We start from the raw sequence: 4,794 nt of genomic DNA on the forward strand, positions 1-4,794 counted from the left end.
TAAAAAATAAAAAATAAGGGATTGTAAGCTGACAAGATCTTTGCGATCTGTGAGGTCAACCAAGGGTTGCCTAGTCTAAAACAATAAAAAATAAAAAAAACAAATAAAAACTAAATTAAAAAAAAAACAGGCACAAGGCAGGAATGACAGAGGTGCCACCACGAGGAGCTGCGTGCTGTCCAGGCACAGGCCCGAACCCACCGGGTGGCAAAGGCGTAGCGTGCAGTAGTTGGGAAGGACCTCGGTGAGGCTCTGTCACTCTACAGAAAGGTCCTCATTTTACCACTGAGGAAACTGAGTCCAAGGAGGGGCCAGTTTCTGACCAAGCAGCAGAGCCTGGTCTGGCACCTGGGCTCAGGGCTCCTGGTCCAAGCTCATTCTGAGTAGACCAGTGGCACCTGTGTCTGTAATTTATAGACCGGTGGTCTCCCTGGGATCGGTGAATTCATCCTGGTGTTGGATTGGAGCCTGTCCGGTGTTCGTGGCAAACCGAAAATTCATGGGAGAGTCAGGAGCCAGGCCTGGGCTGCCGGGGCCCAGGAGAAGGATTCGGGACCAGCCTGCATGGCGAGTGTCCCTGGAGAGCAGCCCACGACACCCACCCCCGACGTCGGGTGGGTGCTCGGGGCCCGTCCGTGTGCTTCCCGCAGGAGGGCCTGGACGCACTGGCCATAGGTGTCCAAAGACACCTCCCAGGAACTCCTGGCCTTGAACAGTGTTTGCTCCTGCCGAGGGCTCCTTTACCTCTCAAGGGTACGAGGCGGCTTGTAAACGGTTAACTTATTAACTCAGCTTCGATTCTCTCTGGGACACCTCCACCGAGGGACACCCTCGGCTCCACCCCGCGTGGCCTCCGGTTGCACGGCTGGCTGTGCCGAGGCCGTCGTCGGGGACGGCGGGAGCCGGTGGCCTGGATGGGGAAGGAGAACAGAGAGGCCAGGGCCGCTGTGAGCCGATGGCCAGCACCTGGCAGGGGCCGACCCCGACCTGCCTCGGCGCAGTCGGAGCTAACGGTGGCCCCGCTGCGGGATGGTTCCCCTTTTGTCAGTTTAACTGACAGCCCAGATAAGAGGTGCTGCTCGGGGTGTCACAGGTTGCACAATCAACCGCTTCGCCAGCTGAGAGGAGGGACGAGGCTTTTCCAGCCCCCACGGTCAGAAACGAATTTCCTTTTGGGCTGTTCTTTCCACCATCTCCTCTCCGTCCCCTATTTTTAGGTTTTCAAGTTGGTCTTAATTAGGTGTTGGGTTATTTTTTGGGGGGTGGGGTGGGTGGTGAGAATGGAGGGTGATTTTCCATTCACTCGCTCAAGCACCAGCCTGGCATCTGGCCTCTGGCCTCCCGCCTCCTTTCCTGCCTCAGGATGTGCCCGAGGCTCTTTCTCCACCACTGACCATGGCGGGCACCTGTAGGGCCAAGGCCACAGGTCCCGTCTGGGATGAGCAGAGGAGCCTGGCCGTGTGGAGGAACAGCGATGTACCACTGCAGCCTGGTCGGCGGAGTCATGACGGCTTCTGCTCGCTCAAGAAGGCACATTCTCTCTGGCAGCTGCGCCCCCAGACCCACGCCCAGCAGCTCACCCGCCAGGCCCTCACCCTGCCACGCAGCTCTCCCCATGGAAGAGCAATTCGGTTCCCCTCAGGAGCTCCACCTGCACCCCTCCCTCCGACACCACCTGCGCACCCCCCGAGAAGTGGCTCCCCCATCGGAGCTGTCTGTCTGGCAGCAAGTATGAGACTTCGCCGGAGCAGCGAAGAGAGAACACGCGTGTTTTCCCCTGACTGGAAGCTAGTTCAGCCATGCCACCTCCGCGACGTGGGACCCTCTGGTGCTCCAGCGTCAGTCTCGCCACGGAGGAACCGCGTGTCCCACGGACCGTCCACGCAGGGTCTTTTCAAATTCCAAGGGCGGATAAGCTGTGATCGCGCCGATAGGTGCTAAGGCTCAGGAAAAGAATAAGAGAGGTGAATAAAAACTCCACAAATGAGAGAGAAAGGGAGAGAAAGCAGGAGAGGGATGAGGGGAGCGGCCGCCCACAGGCCGAAGAGGTGCCACCCCCGGCCCTGGGCTCGCTGGACCTGATGCTGTGGCCCCGGGGGCAAAGTGGTGGGACCCAGGGGCCTGAGCCTGTGCTCACCTCGCCTTCGCTCTCGGACGTCAGAGGGGGGAGGCTCCACGAAGCTCCGAGTCCCTATCGAACGGGCTTTGATGGGCAGATCCTGGGGCACGTTCGAGGGCATTGAAGCGCCAAACGGAATAAAGGCTGTGAGGACCACGCAGCGCTTTAAATTAAGCCCCACAGGGCGTGTGCACCTGCGAACTAAGCATCGCGCTCACACTGCTCCCAGTTCTCACCTGGGGGCCACAGGGGAGCCAACCAGCACCCCTGACTGCCTGGCTCGGTCTCCCACCTCGGCTCAGCCCGGCGACACGGATCTGATTCCTGTTTCGTGCAGGGCCCGGAGCCCCGGGGGGCTTGGACTCTTCCCGGCACCGGGCAGGGCAGACGGCCTTGCTGAGCACTCACGTCTTACCGGCGCTGGATTTCAACCGACGCGGTCAAGGCTGGTGGGTCCCCAGCTGGCCTCCCCGGCTCCGCTGTGCACATCCAATCCCCAGCCTCTCTCCACCTCTGTGCGACCACCAGTTGCTCAGCAATAATTCGGAACAGTCCTCTGTGGCAGACACAGCGAGCATCAGCAGTTTACCTGCCGGGCATGACTCTGAGAATGAAAAGGGTGGCGGAGGGCGAGGGAGAGGGCAAGGGAGAGGGCGTCCACGACAGAGCTTTCTGGTAACCTGTGGAAAGATTCCTGGAAACTCGCTCTTCACCTGGGGACAGGTAAAGAGGAGCGAACGCTTCCTCATCATCCTGCGTCCCCTTTATCTTCATGGGGTCTTTTTTGGGGGTGGTGGGTCTGGCCCCCTTGGGGCACCACGCCTCCCCGCTTCCCTACTCCTCACATCACAGTGGACACGTGCAAGGCACTGACAGGAGCTTCCTCACCTGCGCCCACCTGGGAAGCCACGGCCTCTCATCACCGCACCGTGGGCAGGTAGCTGAACATCTGTGGTGTAAAAAGCCGCTCCTGGGATGTGGCGGGCGGAGGCCAAGTCCCCTCATTGCGGACGAGCCCAGCCTAATGAAGAAGCGCTGACAGACACAGAGAAATCCTTGCCTTTCCCACCCGCATCCCAGCCCGTCCTGCACAGAGTTCTGTGCGCCCGGATAAAGGTCGGACGGAGGGCAGCGTCACAGGTTGGGACGGGGACTGGGTGGGGCACCGTGTGGGCATGCGCGATCGCTGGCGAGGGCCGGAGTAAGTCATTTCGAAAGCCCTGGCTTAGTGACCAGGAGGGGACAAGGGAGGAGAGACAGGAACAAGGTTCTTCTGAGCAGGGGTGAGGAGCCGAGAACAAGAAAGAAACCAGGAACCCTCTGCCTCGACAGGGCCCCACTGGGTTAGAAAAGACCCGGTTCTTTAAAACTGAAGTTGGAGAAAAGGTCCTATTCTGGGGAAGGGTCAGAGGGCTCAGGATCGTCTCCGAGAGGACAAACGCGGGTCCACGTTGGTGGAGAGAGGGCGGGAGTGAGCTGGCCGGGGAAGGGCGGCAGCATCTCCCCGTCTGAGGGACAGGGCTGGTGGCTGGGAGGTCTGGGGAACCCCGAAGTGATGAAGATCGTCCAGCGGGTTGCTTTCCTCCTGCTGCGAAGCATTTTATAAACGAAACAACACAGTTAAAAGACAGAGGACGCCTGAGGTCAAGACAGGTGCAGCCGAGGAGCGAGCCCGGAGAGGCGACGCTGCGGAGAGCGGAAGCAGAGCTCGGGGTCGGGGACGGCGCTGGGAGGCGGGACCGGGAGACCGGGGACGCGGCTCCCCCAGTGTCACACACGCGGCTCTGCCCCACGGGGGGTCCGGGAGCACCGTGTTGAACAAAGTAAGGGTGCTCCATTGGGAGGCTTCGCGTAGCCTTTGCTACGCTCATGTGACTCGACAAGAGTAACCTGTGGCATTTCTCAAACTTACCCGTTTCTGCAAAGTGCCTCCTGGAGCTGGTGTCCTGCAGTTCGCTCTTTGGGAAGCACCGTGGTGGCCAGTCATGGGCGACGTGGGTGACGTGCTAACTTGGAAACTTGGGGGCCGAGCCGAGGCTCTTGTTTCACTGACCTGTGAAGTTCTCTCGTCTCTTTCGTCCTTAGTCTTGCTTTGTCTCATTCTAGAAGCTGAGATCTCGTCCCCAGAGTCTGCTGCGAGGGCAGCCTTGGGACAATGCACTGGCTCTCCCCGCCTGGCCTCCAGGCAGCAGTGGGCTCAGCCTGACAGTGGCCCCTCGTCCTGAGGACAAGGGTGAGTGTGCCTGCTTGGCAACCCTGCACCAAGCGCGAGAAATGCTCTCCCCAGCCCCTCACCGCACCTGGGTCCAGGTGGGTCTAGGAGAGCCCCCCTCTGTCTGAGTAACAGCCTGCCTTGGGGAAGACGGCCAACAGGGACGTTAGAACAGCCTGAGGGTCATGGCCAGATCATAGTAAAAATTAAAATATGACTTATTTGCTATAGAAGAGAATTCAAAAGAAGGAGGATCTTGGACTCCATCCAGGTGGTGTTAGTTACAAAGGAACCGAAAGCATCGCCTAGAAGGGCTCCCTGGTGAGGCAGCCCTGAGCCCTGAGGGACCCTGGGGTGGTGGAACGGGGGAGCGTTTAGGGAGAAGGACCGTCTGTCGGCATCCTTACGGGCTGAACAGTGCCCTGCAGCGTGTCCCCACGGAGGACAGAAGGATTGGCTCCAG

This window comes from Pteropus alecto, unplaced genomic scaffold, assembly GCF_000325575.1.
Source record: "Pteropus alecto unplaced genomic scaffold, ASM32557v1 scaffold14, whole genome shotgun sequence".
NCBI classification, from domain to species: domain Eukaryota; kingdom Metazoa; phylum Chordata; class Mammalia; order Chiroptera; family Pteropodidae; genus Pteropus; species Pteropus alecto.